General features: G+C 45.0%; 1 pseudogene across 1 annotated transcript; it reads right to left on the reverse strand.

Annotated features, from left to right (window-relative positions):
- Positions 1-1,611: 1,611 nt before the first annotated feature.
- On the reverse strand, positions 1,612-20,458 carry LOC311143191 (adenosine deaminase domain-containing protein 2-like; annotated as a pseudogene). Its single transcript, XR_014615532.1, has 9 exons — positions 20,270-20,458; positions 19,349-19,825; positions 18,700-18,840; positions 18,364-18,514; positions 17,948-18,115; positions 4,032-4,246; positions 3,681-3,918; positions 3,205-3,337; positions 1,612-2,991 (listed from the first exon to the last, which is right to left on the reverse strand). The product of XR_014615532.1 is annotated as an adenosine deaminase domain-containing protein 2-like (transcript).
- Between the last annotated feature and the right edge of the window lie 2,299 nt (positions 20,459-22,757).

Raw genomic sequence — 22,757 nt, forward strand, 5'->3', positions numbered from 1 at the left:
CATACTGATAGTTGAGCAACATTTCAAAATGTACAGTAATTGCGGGAAAGACAGTTTAAAACTATTGTTACTGATGTTAGTCATTTGGGGTGAATACATCAAGTAGCCTATATAACCCTACCAATGGAAAGTTTTTGTGGGACATTACATTTACTGTTGGATCAATTGCATAGCTATCTAGTAACACAATCATATTAAGAGTTAGCAATCTAGCTGTGCTTTGAGTTCCCACTTCCTCAGGTGGTAAATTACGTAGCATATAGGCATAGCCTAGGCCATTATGCACAAAAAACATGCAGGCAAATGAATCTCTAAAGAGCCAAAAATATATAGGTCGCGTTCGTAAATTCACTCTGGCTATCTATTCAGATTTCAGAGCACTCACGTTTGAGTGTGCCAGAGCGCAGAATAACTGATGAATTTACGAACTCAACACCCGTTGAATATGGCCGGTGTCAGTAAACGTCGGCAAAAAAGCGCTATTAAATTGTTGCCAGCAGCACAGTTAATCACCAACGCTCTGGATAACATGAAAACAGCCTAACCAGCTCTGCTAGGGCGAGAAAAATGGTCAGAGTGAGGTGTTCTCTCATTTGTGTCTGGAAGTAGCTAGCAAGTTAGCCAGTTAGCTTGGGTGCTTGACTGCCGTTGTGATGTCAGAACGCTCTGATCAACCCTACTCCTCCGCCAGAGCGTCCAGTGTGCGCTCTGAATTTACAAACTGACAACGCTCTGAATTTACGAACGCACATGAGCGCTCTCTGGCACTCCAGAGTGAATTTACGAACGCACACATAGTACTATTCTGGATCCTATTTTTAAATGTTGCACATCAAAATATAAACAATTTACATCATTTAGCAAAATATCCATCATGCATTCCCTGAACATGTTAGATGAAATGGATAACTTGTACTGAATAAAAATATAAAACGCAACATGCAACAATTTCAAAGATTTTACTGAGTTACAGTTCATATAAGGATATCAGTCAATTGAAATAAATTCATAATGCCCTAATGTATGGATTTCACATGACAGGGCAGGGGTGCAGCCATGGGTGGGCCTTGGAGGGCATAGGCCCACCCACTGGGGAGCCAGGCCCAGCCAATCAGAATGAGTTTTTCCCCACAAAAGGGCTTTATTACAAACATAAATACTCCTCAGCAACCCCTCATCAGACGATCCCGCAGGTGAAGAAGTCAGATGTGGAGGTCCTGCGCTGGCATGGTTACACGTGGTCTGCGGGTGTGAGGCCGGTTGGATGTACTGCCAAATTCTCTAAAACGATGTTGGAGGCAGCTTATGGTAGAGAAATGAACATTCAATTCTCTGGCAACAGCTCTGGTGGACGTTCCTGCAGTCAGCATGCCAATTGCACGCTCCCTCAAAACATGAGACATCTGTGGCATTGTGTTGTGTGAGAACATTTTAAAGTGGCCTTTTATTGTACCCAGCACAATGTGCACCTGTGTAATGATCATGCTGTTTAATCAGCTTCTTGATATGCCACACCTGTTAGGTGGATGGATTATCTTGGCAAAGGAGAAATGCTGACCAACAGGGATGTAAACAAATTTGTGAACAAAATTTGACAGAAATAAGCTTTTTGTGCATATGGAACATTTCTGGAATCTTTTATTTCAGCTCATGAAACATGGGACCAACACTTTACATGTGTTTATATTTTTGTTTAGTGTATTTTAATGTCTTACTTTGCACTGGAAAAAGTTAGTCGAGCCCTCCTGTTTAGCTACCTTGCTTTGAAGTATAGCCTTTTTATACCTGATTCACTGAATGAGGGAATTATTGTATTACTTTTTGGTTGTAAGCTATTGCTCTAATGTTATAGCATAATACCTCCAAGAGAGCTACTGTGTGGACTTTTGTTCCAGGCCTACTCCAAAACACCAGATTCTACAAATCAACAGGACCTTGTTAAGCTGACTCCGATGTGTTTGAGCAGTGCTGGATCAAAAGTCTGCATACCCAGTGGCCTAGCTCTCCAGATAGAGTTGACCACATGTTTTATACAGTAACAGTGCTGTATATTTGACTAAGGTATTTTTTTCCACAGTGGTATCGAGTATCATTATACTAAGCTGGTATTGGTATCGAAGCCAAAATTCTGAACACTTGATCTAGCTAATGATCAGCCCATTGGGGTAGCCTAAACAAATTAAGATGGGCAACCTTGTGCCTCAGCCATCTATAGCCTAGCCACTATGCTACTACATCCGTTAGGCTACAGGATTAGCTCATTGCTAAAATAGCACACCTGCATGATAATGAGCCATGAAGGCTATAGCCTTTGGTGAAAAAGCCAGCCCTAAAAATCCTACTTTTTGACAACACAGGCTCATTCCTGGAGAGGAATATTAGCAGGTGTGTGGTGCGCGGAGACCCAAAATTGGTATTAAATTGCATTCCAAGAGGCATTAGAAAGGTCTTAAATTCATGGGACCTGTAAGTAAGCCTTGTCCGAGCAAGAACGGCTCATAGGGCAGTTGCGTTTTTTTCCTGATTCTGTAGCGTGAAGCAGCTTGATATACAAGTACACCCCCCGGACAGTCTATCACAGGGCCTAGTTTTAGTTCATGCTCACCTTTAATTCAAGATTTAAATCTGAACAGCTTCAGAGTTCTCTTTATTTTGCTTGATTATTAAATACTTGATGAAAACAGAACACATTTCACAGAACAGAATGGGGAGACATACATGTCAAATTTAGCACACAGAGCGTGAAATACTGCTTATTTGAACATAGGAAAACTCAGGGGAGCACCTTTTATGCAGAAAGTAACAGACTCCAACCGCTTCCTTCCTTCAAAAGAAACACTTAATAACGGACCCCCCATGCCACCCTCTAGTCGGAGGGGCTCAGGGACTGAAGCTGTCCACCAGGTGTTTAGAGTTCCATGGACCTGCGTTGTTGGACAGGAACTGCTGGTTGACCACTGTCTTGGCATTCTGGTAGGAGTGAGCCTCCACCTGCAACAACAAGGATACACAAATAATTCACCACTTAACAGATTACATTATATCAATGGCTCACATTCATACCTTCAAAATAAAAAGTCAAATGGTCAGTCAAATAATCCAGCATTACATGATAAATGACACATCCCTGACAATTCAAACTGACAGAGTAGCTTACTCAATTCATGTTACATTTTCAATGATTAGCAATTAACACACACAGACTTTGGCACTGTGGTACGTGGGGAGATCCTGTAGGCAGTGGTATCCTCCCAGCGTTGCAATTTTGCGGAAGTTGCTGTAGAGGGCCCTCTTGCACAGCCTGCTGGAGAAGCCAGAGCCACTCACAAAAGGGGAGCTGAGGGACAGAGAGAAGTCTAACACCATTACCATCCCTGAGGCACCAAAGAAAACTCCCACCACAATGCAGATGTCTAAGTACTGTTCTATATCTAGTAAGTAGTAAAATGTAAATATACCTAGCCAAGGGGATGTATCCAAGAGGTGTTTTTAGTGATATGAAACATTGCAGATAGAAATGTAATGAATAGAGTTGGCACTTCAATCATACATCTACACAAGACATTTATATTCTGAACGTTCTGTAAGATTGCACCCTACTGAAGAGGCCCCAATTCTTTGTCCTTTGCCCTGATATAACCAACGTCCAGGCCCCAGGACCTCCTCTGGTCTGACTTTACCCGTCCACGGTGAAGCCGTTGGTGCTGTCTAGGACCTCGATGCTGGCATCCCCGAGGCACCAGTTGATGCTGAGGTCTGTGCAGTGGACGGTGCTGAGTGGAGGCCCCACCTCCTCACTGCTGAGGAAGAAGATCCTCTTCCTGCTGAATGGCGGGGCCAGCAGCTCCTCCCAGCCCCCCTCGCCCAGGCGCTTGTTGATGGTCTCCGACACCTTCTCAGAGTACTGGCTGGAGTCACCTGAATAATAGAGACCAGCAGATCTCTAAATTTTTCATTTCTGTGGGTTGTTATTTTTTCAATTTCATGATGCTGCCACCACCCCTTGCTTTGTTCTGTTGCAAAATGTTTACCCAGCACCACACTGGTGATGTACAGTGGCTGGACGAAGTGGCTAAGCAGTGCGCCCTGAATCCCAGTGACAGTCCAGCGGCACAGCTTGTCGCTGTCGGACATGCAGCAGACTCGGGCGCCCCACACACTGGGGTGGAGGAAGGCCACAGGAATCAGGGAGCCCTTGGCGTGGCACTGCAGCTTCAGAGAGGAGTAGCTGCTGCTTAGAGACTTCCTGTGGGGAGATAGATAAGAGTATGTACAGGACATAGTTAATAGTGATGGAGGTGGGGGGAATCGATACATTAGAGTATCGAGATATTATTTGATAATATTATATTGATTCTATTACTCAAAGTAACGATCCTCTTAGGTCTTTCTATAAATAATGGAACTAATGTGTGACATTTGGATTAAAAAATCAAAATGGTTTGAAACAAAAATAAAATAATTTTCATGCAGTGTACTTAGAGGAATAAAAGTGGCTTGCGAAAGTATTCACCCCCCTTGGCATTTTTCCTATTTTGTTGCCTTACACCCTGGAATTAAAAGGGATTTTTTGGAGGTTTGTATCATTTGATTTACACAACATGCCTACCACTTTGAAGATGCAAAATATTTTTTATTGTGAAACAAACAAGAAATAAGACAAAAAAACAAACTTGAGTGTGCATAACTTTTCACCCCCCCCCCCCAAAGTCAATACTTTGTAGAGCCACCTTTTGCAGCAATTACAGCTGCAAGTCTCTAGGGGTATGTCTCTATAAGCTTGGCACATCTAGCCACTGGGATTTTTGCCCATTCTTCAAGGCAAAACTGCTCCAGCTCCTTCAAGTTGGATGGGTTCCACTGGTGTACAGCAATCTTTGAGTCATACCACAGATTCTCAATTGGATTGAGGTCTGGGCTTTGACTAGGCCATTCCAAGACATTTAAATGTTTCCCCTTAAACATTTACATTTACGTCATTTAGCAGACGCTCTTATCCAGAGCGACTTACAAATTGGTGCATTCACCCTATAGCCAGTGGGATAACCACTTTACCATTTTTATTTTATTTTTTTATTTTTTTGGGGGGTAGAAGGATTACTTTATCCTATCCCAGGTATTCCTTAAAGAGGTGGGGTTTCAAATGTCTCCGGAAGGTGGTGAGTGACTCCGCTGTCCTGGCGTCGTGAGGGAGCTTGTTCCACCATTGGGGTGCCAGAGCAGCGAACAGTTTTGACTGGGGTGTTGCTTTAGCAGTATGCTTAGGGTCATTGTCCTGCTGGAAGGTGAACCTCAGTCCCAGTCTCAAATCTCTGGAATTCTGAAAAAGGTTTCCCTGAAGAATTTCCCTGTAATTAGCGCCATCCATCATTCCTTCAATTCTGACCAGTTTCTCAGTCCCTGCCGATGAAAAACATCCCCACAGCATGATGCTGCCACCACCATGCTTCACTGTGGAATGGTGTTCTCGGGGTGAGGAGAGGTGTTGGGTTTGCGCCAGACATAGCGTTTTCCTTGATGGCCAAAAAGCTCAATTTTAGTTTCATCTGACCAGAGTACCTTCTTCCATATGTTTGGGGAGTCTCCCACATGCCTTTTGGCAAACACCAAACGTGTTTGCTTATTTTTTTCTTTAAGCAATGGCTTTTTTCTGGCCACTCTTCAGTAAAGTCCAGCTCTGTGGAGTGTATGGCTTAAAGTGGTCCTATGGACAGATACTCCAATCTCCGCTGTAGAGCTTTGCAGCTCCTTCAGGGTTATCTTTGGTGTTTTTGTTGCCTCTCTAATTAATGCCCTCCTTGCCTGGTCCGTGAGTTTTGGTGGGTGGCCCTCTCTTGGCAGGTTTGTTGTGGTACCATATTCGTTCAATTTTTTAATAATCGATTTAATGGTGCTCCGTGGGATGTTCAAAGTTTCTGATATTTTTTTATAACCCAACCCTGATCTGTACTTTGTCCCTGACCTGTTTGGAGAGCTCTTTGGTCTTCATGGTGCAGCTTGCTTGATAGTGCCCCTTGCTTAGTGGTGTTGCAGACTCTGGGGCCTTTCAGAACAGGTGTATATATACTGAGATCATGTGACAGTAAAGGGGGTGAATACATATGCACGCACCACTTTTCCGTTATTATTTTTTTTGAATTTTTTGCAACAAGTTATTTTTTTCATTTCACTTCACCAATTTGGACTATTTTGTGTATGTCCATTCAATGAAATCCACATAAAAACCCATTTAAATTACAGGTTGTAATGCAACAAAATAGGAAAACCACCAAGGGGATGAATACTTTTGCAAGGCACTGTATGCAAATGTCTTCATACAACACTAAAACACTATAGGCCTAGGACTATACAGTGCCTTCAGAAAGTATTCACACCCCTTTGATTACTGATTGATTAAATTTAGATTTTGTGTCACTGGCCTACAATCAATATCCCATAATGTCAAAGTGGAAATATGTTTTTAGAAATGTTTACAAATTAATAAAAAATTAAAAGCTGAAATGTCTTAAGTCAATAAGTATTCAACCCCTTTGTTATGGCAAGCCTAAATAAGTTCAGGAGAGACAATTTGCTTAACAAGTCACATCATAAGTTGCATGGACTCACTCTGTGTGCAATAATAGTGTTTCACATGATTTTTGAATGACTACCTCATCTCTGTACCCCACACATACCATTATTTGTAAGATACCTCCGTCAAGCAGTGAATTTCAAACACAGATTCAACCAGAGACCAGGGAGGCTTTCAATGCCTCACAAAGGTCACCTATTGGTAGATCGGTAAAAAAAAAAAAAGACATTGGCACCAGGCCAAATATACACTGGAGTTGCTTACAAAGACAACATTGAATGTTCCTGAGTGGCCTAGTTACAGTTTTGACTTAAATCGGCTTGAAAATCGATGGCAAGACTTGAAAATGGCTGTCTAACAATGATCAACAACCAACTTGACAAAGCTTGAAGAATTTAAAAAAGAATAATGTTTGAATATTGTACAATCCAGGTGTGCAAAGCTCTATACTTTCCTGCAACCCGCCTCACCCAACGTGGAAAGGATTCTATTATTTCTTTATAACTTTCATCAAGAACCGTAAGCTGAAAATAGTGGCTACCTGTTATTAGTCACCGTTAGCGTCTTCACCATTGTCCGTGGCCTACACTATCCACCAGCCAGCTCTAGCTCTAGCCTGGACAATTCGTCGGCCAGTCTGCACAGCGTGCTATCGACCCAGCGTGCTATCGACCCAGAGCTTATTGGACTTTCTGCCGGAATCACTGGACCCTAGCGCCGGATCATCACAACCAGCTAGCTAGCTGCAACCTGTTGTTGGCTGATTACCATTACCATTGCCCTATAGCAAGCACCAGTTAGCCTTGAGCTAGCCTCAGGCCCATCTCCCGGCTATCTACCTCTCTGTCAACCGGACGGGACCTCCTAGTGTTGACACTGAGCCCCGCCGATCCAACACGACTGGTTTGCCGACGAAATAGTCTGATGTGGTTTCAACAGGCTTCCCGTTGCGACGACCACGAAGATCCATCTGCCACCCCCGGCCCGCTAGCACACGCAAACCACAACTGTGCTCCCTGCTAGCTGTGCTGAAGCACCAATTTGAACTGCTCTCGGACTCACATATTGCTGTTCACTGGACCTTATGATCACTCAGCTGCACAGCTGATGCCTGCTGGACTGTTCCTTTACACGGTACCCTGTCCTGTTTATTCTGTTTAGTCTTAGCCCAAACGTTATCGCTATTTCCAGTTGTGTCTTAGCTCTCTCTAATAACACATGTGACTGCTTTATGCCTCTCTCCCATGTCAATTATGCCTTGCCTATTGCTGTTTGGGTTAGTTCTTATTATACAATTTCAATGTAGAACCCCTAGTCCCTCTCAAACTGCCTCATACAGTTCCTTTGTTCCCCCCCCCATACACGCCGAGACCGGCTCAATCGATGCCTCCAATGACGCTATCTCTTTCATTGTTACCCAACGCTTAGGGTTACCTGAACTGTACTCATATCCTTCCATATCCTTTTCTGTACATAATGCCCTGAATCTTTTCTACAACGCCCGGAGAACTGCCCCCTTTATTCTATGTACCCAACGCACTAGAAGACCAGTTCTTAAAGCCTTTAGTCGTATCCTTATTCTAGTCCTCCTCTGTTCCTCTGGTGATGTAGAGGCTAACCCAGGCCCTGCAGCCCCCAGTATCACTCCTACTCCCCAGGAGCTATCATTTGTTGACTTCTGTAACCGTAAAAGTCTTGGTTTTCTGCACATAAATATCAGAAGCCTCCTTCCTAAGATTGAGTTATTCACTGCGTTAGCACACTCCGCCAACCCTGATGTTCTAGAAGTGTCTGAATCCTGGCTTAGGAAGGCCACCAAAAATTCTGAAATTTCCATCCCCAACTATAACATTTTCCGTCTAGATAGAACTGCCAAAGGGGGTGGAGTTGCAATCTACTGTAGAGATAGCCTGCAGAGCTCCATCATACTATCCAGGTCTGTGCCCAAACAGTTTGAGCTTCTACTTCTAAAAATCCACCTTTCCAGAAATAAATCTCTCACTGTTGCCGCTTGCTACAGACCCCCCTCAGCCCTCAGCTGTGCCCTGGACACCATATGTGAATTGATCGCCCCCCCATCTATCCTCAGAGTTCGTACTGCTTGGTGACCTAAATTGGGATATGCTTAACACCCCGGCCATCCTACAATCTAAACTAGATGCCCTCAATCTCACACAAATTATCAACGAACCTACCAGGTACAACCCTAAATCCGTAAACATGGGTACCCTCATAGATATCATCCTGACTAACTTACCCTCTAAATACACCTCCGCTGTCTTCAACCAGGATCTCAGCGATCACTGCCTTATTGCCTGCGTCCGTAACGGGTCCGCGGTCAAACGACCACCCCTCATCACTGTCAAACGCTCCCAAAAACACTTCAGCGAGCAGGCCTTCCTAATTGACCTGGCCCAGGTATCCTAGATGGATATAGATCTCATTCCGTCAGTAGAGGATGCCTGGTTGTTCTTTAAAAGTAATTTCCCCTCAATCTTAAATAGACATGCCCCATTCAAGAAATACAGAACTAAGAACAGATATAGCCCCTGGTTCTCCTCAGACTTGACTGCCCTTGACCAGCACAAAAACATCCTGTGGCGTACTGCATTAGCATCAAATAGCCCCCGCGATATGCAACTTTTCAGGGAAGTTAGGAACCGATATACACAAGCAGTTAGGAAAGCAAAGGCTAACTTTTTCAAACAGAAATTTGCATCCTGTAGCACTAACTCCAAAAAGTTTTGGGACACTGTAAAGTCCATGGAAAATAAGAGCACTTCCTCCCAGCTGCCCACTGCACTGAAGCTAGGAAACACTATCACCACCGATAAATCTACAATAATCGAGAATTTCAACAAGCATTTTGCTACGGCTGGCCATGCTTTCCACCTGGCTACCACTACCCCGGCCACCAGCTCTGCACCCTCCGCTGCAACTTACCCATGCCCCCCCCCCCCCCCGCTTCTCCTTCACACAAATCCAGACAGCTGATGTTCTAAAAGAGCTGCAAAATCTGGACCCCTACAAATCATCTGGGCTAGACAATCTGGACCCTTTCTTTCTAAAACTAGCCGCCGAAATTGTCGCAACCCCTATTACTAGCCTGTTCAACCTCTCTTTCGTAACGTCTGAGATCCCCAGAGATTGGAAAGCTGCCGCGGTCATCCCCCTCTTCAAAGGGGGTGACACTCTAGATCCAAACTGTTACAGACCCATATCCATCCTGCCCTGCCTTTCAAAAGTTTTTGAAAGCCAAGTCAACAAACAGATCACCGACCATTTCGAATCCCACCGTACCTTCTCCGCTATGCAATCCGGTTTCCGAGCTGGTCATGGGTGCACTTCAGCCACGCTCAAGGTCCTAAACGATATTATAACCGCGATCTATAATAGACAGTACTGTGCAGCCGTTTTCATTGACCTGGCCAAGGCTTTCGACTCTGTCAACCACCGCATTCTTATTGGCAGACTAAATAGCCTTGGTTTCTCAAATGACTGCCTCGCCTGGTTCACCAACTACTTCTCAGATAGAGTTCAATGTGTCAAATCGGAGGGCCTGTTGTCTGGACCTATGGCAGTCTCTATGGGGGTGCCACAGGGTACAATTCTTGGGCCAACTCTTTTCTCTGTGTATATCAATGACGTCGCTCTTGCTGCTGGTGACTCTCAGATCCACCTCTACGCAGACGACACCATTTTGTATACATCTGGCCCTTCATTGGACACTGTGTTAACAAACCTCCAAACGAGCTTCAATTCCATACAACACTCCTTCAGTAGCCTCCAACTGCTCTTAAACAATAGTAAAACTAAATGCATGCTCTTCAACCGAACGCTGCTTGCACCCGCCCACCCGACTAGAATCACTACTCTAGACGGGTCTGACCTAGAGTATGTGGACAACTACAAATATCTAGGTGTCTGGTTAGACTGTAAACTCTCCTTCCAGACTCACATTAAGAATCTCCAATCCAAAGTTAAATCTAGAATCGGTTTCCTATTTCGCAACAAAGCCTCCTTCACTCATGCTGCCAAACATGCCCTCGTAAAACTGACTATCCTACCGATCCTTGACTTCGGCGATGTCATTTACAAAATAGCCTCCAACACTCTACTCAGCAAATTGGATGTTGTCTATCACAGTGCCATCCGTTTTGTCTCCAAAGCCCCATATAATACCCACCACTGTGACCTGTACGCTCTTGTTGGCTGGTCCTCACTACATATTCGTCGCCAAACCCACTGGCTCCAGGCCATCTATAAATCACTGCTAGGCAAATCCCCGCCTTATCTTAGCTCATTGGTCACCATAGCAACACCCACCCGTAGTCTGCGCTCCAGCGGGTATATCTCACTGGTCATCCCCAAAGCCAACACCTCCTTTGGCCGCAATTCCTTCCAGTTCTCTGCTGCCAATGACTGGAACAAATTGCAAAAATCTCTGAAGCTGGAGACACTTATCTCCCTCACTAACTTTAAGCATCAGTTGTCAGAGCACCTTACCGATCACTGCACCTGTACACAGCCCATCTGAAATTAGCCCGCCCAACTACCTCATCCCTATATTGTTATTTATTTTGCTCATTTGTACCCCAGTATCTCTATTTGCACATCATCTCTTGCACATCTATCATTCCAGTGTTAATACTAAATTGTAATTATTTTGCACTATAGCCTATTTTATTGCCTTACCTCCATAACTTGCTAAATTTGCACACACTGTATATATATGTATTTATGTTGTATTTTTGACTCTGTTTTGTTTTACCCCATATGTAACTCTGAGTTGTTGTTTTTTATCGCACTGCTTTGCTTTATCTTGGCCAGGTCGCAGTTGTAAATGAGAACTTGTTCGAACTGTCCGAACCGGGTTCGGGGGCTGCAGCTGACGGGAGAGGACGTGTTTTTCTCTGGCTGGAGGTAAGTAGGTAAGTAGGTAAGTAGGGGTAAGCTACATGTAGTGTTGAGTATAGCTTAACCATGTATTAGATCGTAGGTAGGTAGTTAGCTGTAGTTAGGTATTGTATTTATTGTAGGTTAGTATTGTTGTTATTGTAGCTTTCCGTGGGTAATTTGTGGGTTAGTTTCGAGGCATGAGGCTAGCTAGCTAGCGGGTAGCTATTGGTAACGATTAGCAACGCTGGAGAGCTGGTTCCAACGGTAATGTACTCCTACCCAACGTTTAACTTTTGCTTAACCATGTATTAGATCGTAGGTAGGTAGCTAGCTGTAGTTAGGTATTGAATTTATTGTAGGTTAGTATTGTGGTTGTAGTAGCTTTCCATAGGTAATTGTGGACTAGTATCGAGGCACGAGGCTAGCTAGCTAGCGGGTAGCTATTGGTAACGATTAGCAACGCTGGAGAGCTGGTTCCAACGTTTAATTATTATTATTATTATTATTTTTTTTTTTTTTTGCTGCGTTGTGAAGGGAACTCGACACGGACTTGAATTGTCTGTTTGGTGTGCTGACACACTCTTGGCAGTTTGTTGTGCCCAGGTGTTGATGCTAAGTTGTGTGTTAATGGATGCTAGCTTGCAGGTTGGCTACGGCGTCATAGCTAGGCTTCGTGGGTTGTTGTGGGTAGTTACTGTGTCTTGGCAGTGTCCTCGGCCGTGCCAGCTGTAGCACGAAGCTAGCTAGCTAGCCGTTCTTCAAACAGAGTCGACACAGTGGCCATTGCTAGCTACCCAACATGACCATTTGGCTGTACTGTAGTAGTTAACCACAATTTACTTGTCCTAGCTAGCCAACGTCTAATCATTGCTGCGTCATATAAGGAACTTGACACAGACACGAATGATCTGTTTAGTGTGATATCACAATATTGGTGGTTTGTTGTGACCAAGTGTTGGCGCTAAACGGTGTGTTATTGTTATTGGATGCTAGTCTGCTAGTTGGCTATGGAGTCATAGTTGGCTAGCTGAACAAAGTGGGTTGAGTCTACTCCTTTAAACATTGAACCGCTGTGGTTCACAACAATTCTGATTTCCAAAGGCGGAAGTTGGGAGAGTTTTTGTTCGGGTGGTTCAGTGAAACAATTTTAGTTTCCGAGCTAGAAGATTTGGTGAGGGAGGCCCTGCTCTCTCCACTCCCAGATGCTTAGCCCATTTCATTCCGATCTCCTCTGCATTTTTGTAGCCATTTGCTACAGCCTGTCAACTATGCCTCTGCCTATCCCTGTTCTCTCCTCTCTGCACAGGCTACACAAACGCACCACAAAGCGTGGCTGCTGCCTCTCCAATTTGGTGGTCCCTGCACGCACCACCCACGTGGAGTTCCAGGTCGCAGGCAGCCTCTGGAACTGCCGTTCTGCTGCCAACAAAGCTGACTTCATCCCAGCCTATGCCAACCTCCAGTACCTCGACTTCCTGGCGCTGACGGAAACATGGATCACCACTGAAAACACCGCTACTCCTACTGCTCTCTCCTCGTCTGACCATGTGTTCTCGCATACCCCGAGAGCATCTGGTCAGAGGGGTGGTGGTACAGGAATCCTCATCTCTCCCAAGTGGACATTCTCAATTTTTCCCCTAACCCATCTGTCTATCTCCTCATTTGAATTCCATGCTGTCACAGTCACTAGCCCATTTAAGCTTAATATCCTTGTCATCTATCGCCCTCCAGGTTCCCTTGGAGAGTTCATCAATGAGCTTGACGCCTTGATAAGTTCCTTCCCTGAGGATGGCTCACCCCTCACAGTTTTGGGGGATTTCAACCTCCCTATGTCCACATTTGACTCATTTCTCTCTGCCTCCTTCTTTCCACTCCTCTCCTCTTTTGACCTCACCCTCTCACCGTCCCCCCCTACTCACAAGGCAGGCAATACGCTTGACCTCATCTTCACTAGATGCTGCTCCTCTACTAATCTCACTGCAACTCCCCTCCAAGTCTCCGACCACTACTTTGTTTCCTTTTCTCTCTCACTCTCCTCCCACACTACTCACTCCGCCCCTACACAGATGGTAATGCGCCGCCGCAACCTTCGCTCTCTCTCTCCCACTACTCTCTCCTCTTCCATCCTATCATCTCTTCCCTCTGCTCAATCCTTCTCCCTCCAATCTCCTGATTCTGCCTCCTCAACCCTCCTCTCCTCCCTTTCTGCATCCTTTGACTCTCTGTGTCCCCTATCCTCACGGCCGGCTCGGTCCTCCCCTCCAGCTCCGTGGCTTGATGACTCATTGCGAGCTCACAGAACAGAGCTCCGGGCAGCGGAGCGGAAATGGAAGAAAACTAAATTCCCTGCCGACCTGGCATCTTTTCACTCCCTCCTCTCTACATTTTCTTCATCTGTTTCTGCTGCTAAGGCCACCTTCTACCACTCTAAATTCCAAGCATCTGCCTCTAACCCTAGGAAGCTCTTTGCCACATTTTCCTCCCTCCTGAATCCTCCCCCCCCCCTCCCCCCCTCCTCTCTCTCTGTGGATGACTTCGTCAACCACTTTGAAAAGAAGGTTGACGACATCCGATCCTTGTTTGTTAAGCCTAATGACACTGCTGGTCCTGCTCACACTGCCCTACCCTATGCTTTGACTTCTTTCTCCCCTCTCTCTCCAGATAAGATCCTGCGACTTGTGACTGCAGGCCGCCCAACAACCTGCCCGCTTGACCCCATCCCCTCCTCCCTTCTCCAGACCATCTCCGGTGACCTTCTCCCCTACCTCACCTCGCTGATCAACTCATCCTTGACCGCTGGCCATGTCCCTTCCGTCTTCAAGAGAGCGAGAGTTACTCCCCTTCTCAAAAAAACAACACTCGACCCCACTGATGTCAACAACTACAGACCAGTATCCCTTCTTTCTTTTCTTTCCAAAACTATTGAGCGTGCCGTCTTTAGCCAACTCTCTTGCTATCTCTCTCAGAATGACCTTCTTGATCCAAACCAATCAGGTTTCAGGACTGGTCATTCAACTGAGACTGCTCTTCTCTGTGTCACAGAGACTCTCCGCACTGCTAAAGCTAACTCTCTCTCCTCTGCTCTTGTCCTTCTAGATCTGTCTGCTGCCTTTGATACTGTGAACCATCAGATCCTCCTCTCCACCCTCTCCGAAATGGGCATCTCCGGCGCGGCTCACTCCTGGATTGCGTCCTACCTGACCGGTCGCTCCTACCAAGTGGCGTGGCGGGAAGCTGTCTCCGCACCACGTGCTCTCACCACTGGTGTCCCCCAGGGATCGGTTTTGGGCCCTCTCCTTTTCTCCCTATACACCAAGTCACTTGGCTCTGTCATATCCTCACATGGCCTTTCCTATCATTGCTACGCTGACGATACACAACTAATCTTCTCCTTTCCCCCTTCTGATCACCAGGTGGCGAATCGCATCTCTGCATGTCTGGCAGACATATCAGTATGGATGACGGATCACCACCTCAAGCTGAACCCTGGCAAGACGGAGCTGCTCTTCCTCCCCGGGAAGGACTGCCCGTTCCATGATCTCGCCATCACGGTAGACAACTCCGCTGTGTCCTCCTCCCAGAGTGCGAAGAGCCTAGGCGTGACCCTGGACAACACCCTGTCGTTCTCCGCCAACATCAAGGCGGTGACCCGCTCCTGCAGGTTCATGCTCTACAACATTCGGAGAGTGCGACCCTGCCTTACACAGGAAGCGGCGCAGGTCCTGGTCCAGGCACTTGTCATCTCCCGTCTGGACTACTGCAACTCGCTGTTGGCTGGGCTCCCTGCCTGTGCCATTAAACCCCTACAACTCATCCAGAATGCCGCAGCCCGTCTGGTGTTCAACCTTCCCAAGTTCTCTCACGTCACCCCCCTCCTCCGCACACTCCACTGGCTTCCAATTGAAGCTCGCATCCGCTACAAGACCATGGTGCTTGCCTTTGGAGCAGTGAGGGGAACGGCACCCCTGTACCTTCAGGCTCTGATCAGTCCCTACACCCAAACGAGGACATTGCGTTCATCCACCTCTGGCCTGCTGGCTCCCCTTCCTCTGCGGAAGCACAGCTCCCCCTCAGCCCAGTCAAAACTGTTCGCTGCTCTGGCACCCCAATGGTGGAACAAGCTCCCTCACGACGCCAGGACAGCGGAGTCACTCACCACCTTCCGGAGACATTTGAAACCCCACCTCTTTAAGGAATACCTGGGATAGGCTAAAGTATTCCTTCTAACCCCCCCCCCCCCCCCCAAATTGTAAAGTGGTTATCCCACTGGCTATAGGGTGAACGCACCAATTTGTGAGTCGCTCTGGCTAAGAGCGTCTGCTAAATGACGTTAATGTGCCCTTGAGCAAGGCACTTAACCCTAATTGCTCCTGTAAGTCGCTCTGGTTAAGAGCGTCTGCTAAATGACTAAAATGTAAATGTAAAATGTAACTGGTTTACCTGGTTAAATAAAGGTGAAATAAATAAAAAAATAAAATAAAATAAGAGACTTACCCAGAAAGACTCACAGCTGTAATCGCTGCCAAAGGTGATTGTAACATGTATTGAATCAGGGGTGTGAATACTTATGTAAATTAGATATTTATGTATTTTATTTTCATTAAATTTGCACAAAAAAACATGTTTTCACTGTCATTATGGGGTATTGTGTGTAGGTAGGTGAGAATTATTATTTTTTAAAATACATTTTGAATTCAGGCTGTAACAACAAATTGTGGAATAAGTCAAGGGGTATGAATACTATCTGAAGGCACTGTACATCCTTTAAGCAAAGACTTCCAGGGACTTTTTCAAGCACTTAATTGTAATTTTCAAGGACCTCAATGTTATACAATTGTATAATTTATATAATTGTACATATAGGGCCTAATATAGACCCCCCCCCCCAAAAAAAAAAAAGTGTTTAAAAAAGTTGGCCATTACCACTTTTTTTTGCCAATGCACTGATATTCAAATTAGTATTACATTCTAAAATATATGAGAATAATGTGGACTTTGTCTGACTAACTAGATTTTTCTGGAGCCTATGTGGCCAACACAGGCACAAGTAATAAAGCCAAGAAGAGCGGTAGCATTAATCTCACCATCGCTGTTTTTATAATGATAAAATGAAAGGGGCCACATCTCTCACAAAATCTGATCAAAAATGAAAAGGGAGCAGAATAACTTGTAAATTGGCTACAATAAGTACAAGGACTTTTCAAGCACCAAATTGAGGAAATGTCTGATTTTCAAGGTAGGCCTATTCCAGTACTTCAATTTCTGAGCTCCTAATTCAAGTAGGCTAATTTAAGCCCCTTGTATTGTTTAAAATTGCAGGTGTAACATGGAAAACAACATGTATTTGTCATTACCAGATCATATTGTGAATACGCTCACTATGCTATGTAATTTGTTGTCATTATATCCAGAATAATTAATAGGAATAGTGTTGGGTGTCCAATCCGAGGCACAAAAACATATGAAAACAAACTCGTTACCTTAATGTTTTCTTGTTAAATCTAACGAGATCCTGCTGTAAATCATGCAGACAACAGATGATCAACATCAATTGGCTAGGGATATTAGATCAACGTGGATCCAGGCACAACTGTCTTCACCGGAGTAACGAATGAGACACCAAAATATTCTGGACATTCCTCGTGAACACCTTTTTTGGGCTGTTGTTGCATCGCATGCACTATCACAACAGCTGTTGTGACAAGCGGTGACTCTTTCGGTTAGAAGCATTCGATTTTGTAATCGCATGTATTATTTTGGATTTGTGTGCCCATGAAAACGGTTTTCACCCCGTAACATAAGGAGACACAAAATGTTAGGTCAGTGGGTAGGCAACCCTGTTCCTGGAGTGCTGTAGGTACTGCAGGATTTTGTTCCAACTAGGCACCACACCTGATCAACTGAGCTAACTGATCAGTTCAGTGATTGCCTAAATTCAAAACACCTGGTCTTCCAGGTCTGTTAAACCAAAACAAAATTGCCTGCGGCACTTCAGGACCAGGGTTGCCTACCCGTGTTATGTAGTTACACTGCATTTCTGAGATCTCTATATAAAAAAACTGTCTGACAGCTAGATCCAGGATTCTTACAAGGTTCAAGTTCAATGTCTAATTTAACTGATTAATGCTTAATATATGATATAAGGGCGACTTACACTGCCATAAACGCAAGGACAGAAAAGTAATGTTTTATGTCACGATTTTGAACAAATCCTTCAAGACACCAACCATGCATGATAAAGGGTTAAACATAGGTTTAAATCAACTCCTGAATTTTATTGAATATAGCTATGATCCCCATTATATCTTAATGTAATGACATGAAAATAATTGGCAGATTATTATCAATGACTTATCAGCAGCTGTAACAAGTTGTCCAGTGTAGGAAATCCTCACTGGTACCCTAGTTTATAGAGAGACCCACATACAGTACCCATAAATCTATACACACGCACATTGACGTGAACAACACACTTACATGAGGATGCACTGAGCGGCCCCTTTTGGGGTCTGGTTGGTGTAGAGGTGCAGGTAGATCTGGGGCTTGAGCTGGAGCAGGTGGCTGTCGGAGGTGCTCTGGTAGATGGAGCGTTCCTTGTGCTTGGGGTCATGGCTGAAGAACAGCAGCAGCTGCTTGAACAAATACCTGCACATAAAAAAAAGGAACATTAACATTATTTCCCGATATCCAGTAATAATGGCAACGCTGAACACAAAAAGAGAAGATAATGGATATTCAGAGGGATCCTATCAGGGTTGTGTTCATTATGGCACAAGGGAAAACATTTTGCAGCGGAAAAGGAAAATTAGCGTTTCAAGTCCAGGTAATCCCTCCCTGTTTCAATTAGTTTCTTCCATTTGGTGCCTAATGAACACGACCAGGATGTAGCCTACCTTTGGAGAGCCCGTCTGGCGATGACGATGGCATGACAGTCATGCACCATGGTGCCACTGAAGCAAAGCCAGCCGCTGCAGCTCGACTGGCCCGTGCCCAATGCCACCACCTCATAGCGCTCAAAGGACTGGCCCCCGGTGTCAATCACCTCTGAGGATACACCAACAATACACCCCATAGACACACACTGTCGATGTAAGATTAGGCTGAACAGTGTTTCACACTGAGTGTACGTTAACCCAATGTGAAAAATGCAGTGGGTCATTATATTTTGGGGTGACTTCTTATTTTTGGTCCAGAATGGGATCTATAGTGAGCAGTACAGGAGAACTAACCTCTCTGTAGGACAAAGGCAGCCAGGTGGCTTTTGCAGCTATGGAACTCTGGACACTCCCTCAGGAGGCGCTCAAACTTCTCGCTGCACACCGCTGCCATTCGATGTTTATGCCAGTCTGTGTAACCCACTGGAAACAGAGCTAGAGGAGATGTTCATTAAGATCTTTCCAAAGTGTGCTTAAAGGGATACTTCTGGATTTTGGCAATGAGGCCCTTTATCTAGCTACTTACCTAGAGTCAGATGAACTTGTGGATACCATTTTTATGTATCTGTGTCCAGTATGAAGGAAGTTAGAGATAGTTTCGCGAGCCAATGCTAACTAGCGTTAGCGCAATCGCTGGAAGTCTATGGTTAGCATACAGATACCCAGACTTCCAGCCATTAGTGCAACTACCTCTAACGTCCTTCATACTGGACACAGAGACATAAAAATGGTATCCACAAGTTCATCTGACTCTGAGGAAGTAGATAAAGGGCCTCATTGCCAAAATCCCGAAGTATCCCTTTAACTATATGTGTCTTTACAGGCAAAGTAGCCTGTTCCCTCTCAATGTTATTTATCCAGGAAGTCCCATTGAGGTCAGAAGACCTCTTTTACAAGGGACAACTGGTCAGTCGTTAAAAGCATCCACTGGCCCCTCACTCACCTCCAACCCTCTTGCCTCTCTTGGGGCTGCTCTCCAGGTTGTCCAACTGGTCCAGGACCCCTTGCTTGAGGAAGCTGATGTCCCCCTCGGACTGGGGCGGTGTGCCTGGGAGAGAGTACCCGTCACAGTCATCGCTAGAATCCTCCAGGTCTGCTGGCATCAGCCTGTGGCTCTGCAGAGGGAGCCTGGGGGAAGATGACCTCTGGAGGGGCATGCAGTCTTCTGTCAGCAACGGCCCCAGCAGGTCTGGGGTCCTGGAACCACCACCACCACCATCAATACATAGGGTCTTGTCGAAGCCCAGAGGGTCACCGACATCACAGTCGAAATCTCGCCCCATGGACCCGCCACTGCTGCTGCTCCGGGGGTGCATCCCCATCTCCGGCTCGCCCTCTGAGGGTAAACGCTTCAGCAGAGAGGCCGCCATTCTCGGCAACCGCTTGTTCACAACGTTGTGGTCCACCATTGTATGATGACCTGACTGAAAGGTAATGCAAAAAATACTTAACACATCAGTCAAGTTATTGCAGGAGTTTTCCCTGACCACAGCCCTATTTATGATCAATGCATGATGAATGCGCGTATAACGAAAGTGAGCTAGGTAGGAACTGTAATTAATCGTGATTGAACATTACAGGAACCACAGCAAAATAATGAACTAGTAACTCAGTTAAGTTAGTCAAGCAAACTAGGTCGAAATGTTTTCTATACTGAATTTGCAAGCCAAACCATTACCTGTCCAAATCCAGCAGGATAAGCTCACTTTCGTTATCCGCACAAGAGTTCCGCAATGACAAGTTGTGACAAGCCCTGTTTGGCTTCCTAATGCATAGCAAGACGTTAATCTTTCAATTCATTAGTGCCATAGCGTTACTTTCACATTAAATGCTATAGCTGTGAACATAAAACTTAAATGGTTACCGTAACCCCGAAATGTCAATTGAAAGTTCCTGATGTTTCTGAAGGTTGACGTTCCCTCGATGGATTTGGACACGAGCAGAAGCTTGTGACGTGTTTGGGGTAAAACAATATTGTTGAGGTTTAGCTACACACATCTACAATCTTGATGGTGAGTCGTCGTTGGAAGGGAAATGTCAAAAATGTTCTACTTCATATTCATCATCTCCAGCACCACCCCATCAACATATGTGAAAATTGCGCGTTTCTATGTTTAATAGAATATATATATATATATATATTTTTTTTTTTCGTGTTGTTAGTTTGTCTAGAAATGTGGGCTCCTGCATGCGGTGGAGCTGGGCAATTGCTAGATAAATACAGCTTATCAAGTTATTTTTTTTTGTTGCATTTTAGCTAACCTTAACCCTTTTCCTAACATTAACCTAATTCTCATCACCAATTACGTTAATTCTCATAACCTGCTGCTTAAATTCTCATAACTTGCTACGAATTGTCAATTCTGATATAAGATGTATCCAATGCTCATCATTGAGGCTGCCCTGTATGGAGTGACGTCTGTGTCACGTGTTTGAATTTGCAGGCAAGTGGTGTACATCTAAATGAATGCCGACGCAAATGTACAATACATTGATTGGTTCAGTTATTGATTAGGTTGTGAATGTGTCATAAGATTTGTATTCAAGCAGTAGATACATTGTTTGGTTTGAGGTTGCATGTGTTTTTGTGGCCCACTGCCGTACTCACCTGTTCAAACCAAGGTCAAGGCAGGGGTGAAGGTGACATAACATCGTCTGCTCACTATAGGGCAGCAAAGTAGCTACGTAAATTAGCTGCCTGGTCTGAACTGCAGTGTAGGCTGTTCTGCAAGAGTGCAGGTTTTCATTTCAGCAATCACCCATCAAAAGAGTTAGAAACGATATCAAGAATTCCAAAACAGTGCTGAATGTTGCAGCCTGTACACCAGCATTTTAACACACATTGGCCCCAATTAAAAGCAACCTACATAAACAGGTTCACTGTTATATCCAACTCTAGCTCACAGCTTGCCTTTGTGGCGAACAACCAGGCCTCAAGCTAAATTACTGGAAAATTTTTTTGTAATTCCTTCCTTAAGTTAATTATCAACTTAAAGTAATTCAGTTAAGTAGTCTAATTAAAACGCCATGTTGTAGTGACAATTCTGCATCACCAACAACACAACATTCTGGATTAGATATTCCTAACCCCCCCCCCCACCCCCCCCCCCCCCCCCCCCCACACACACACACACACACAGTGGCAGTTAACCCAGCATTGCATTGTTCTACAGCTCTTGTCTGTCTCAGTTGGCTGGTAAACAGCTGCCGGGGCTGGCTTATGGAGGGGGAGGGAGGAGTAGTATAGTATGGATGGTGCGGTCTGGAGGATGTGGTGTTGGGGGTTCCAATTCCTAATAGCTGGAGGCTGAGGGGAAGGGGAGTCTGCTCGGGGGCTGACAGGGGCCTCTGAATGGGCAGCTGTATTCATCACTGTTGTTGGATCCCTCCTCCTGTAACTTTAGTAGGAGAACTCAAGCCAGAGTGGTAAACATGTCTGTCCCTGGATGGCATGTTTATAAAGCAATTCACTCTGATGAAATACAACTTGTCAACCTTGGCATCGGTATTCTAGCCTGAAACATCTCTCCTCTTGGCCATTTGTTTAGACATCCGATCAGAGTGGTGAAACAGAGATTCATGACTTGTTCTCCTAAACTGGATTGTGAAAATACGTTCAACACTTATTTACTTTGAACATGTTATGGGTTCCAAATGGATGCTTCCTTCCTGCCAAGAAATGATACTAAATGTTGAACTCCTTCCAATTTCCCTGAAAACATTTCACTACTCTGGTCTTGCTGATAGCATTATGGGGCCCAGCCTCATTCAAATGAAGGAATTAAATGATGTCCCTATTCAGCCAAGTCAAACTTGCAGCAGGAGGTAGCGTCTGCACTAGTATAACAAATGTACAACCTTTATAATCACAAGAAGAATCAAACAACATTGGTGAGGGCCATTGCAACCTGAACCTAAAAGATCGAGATATGTTACATTAACTTTACCATTCTAAGACAACTTTGTGTGTGCTCGTAGATTTCCAGTTGACCTCTCAATAGAAGGTCGCCACTGGGCTATAGAGTTGACTGACATCTGGTGAAAAGAGTTGTGGATTTAGAGAGGAAAGAAAAGTAAAATCAACCCATCGATCTATCCTCCTCCGCAAGTACCCTCCCCCTTTCTTTTAGCCCCTGTTGACCTCTGCCCTTTTCTTTCTTCTCATTTCACCCCCACCTGTTCCTGTTCCCTCATCCCTCCTGCTCCGCCTTTCATCTCCCATCTGCCAGAGTAGCTCTAGGAGGAGAGAGAGGAATAGAGGGATATGGGGAGTGAGGGACAGGAGGATAATAATTATAATAGTCATTTAGCAGACGCTCTTATCCAGAGCGACTTACAGGAACAATTAGGGT

The sequence above is a fragment of the Coregonus lavaretus genome (genome assembly GCF_964263955.1).
Source record: "Coregonus lavaretus genome assembly, chromosome: 15".
In the NCBI taxonomy this organism is placed as follows: domain Eukaryota; kingdom Metazoa; phylum Chordata; class Actinopteri; order Salmoniformes; family Salmonidae; genus Coregonus; species Coregonus lavaretus.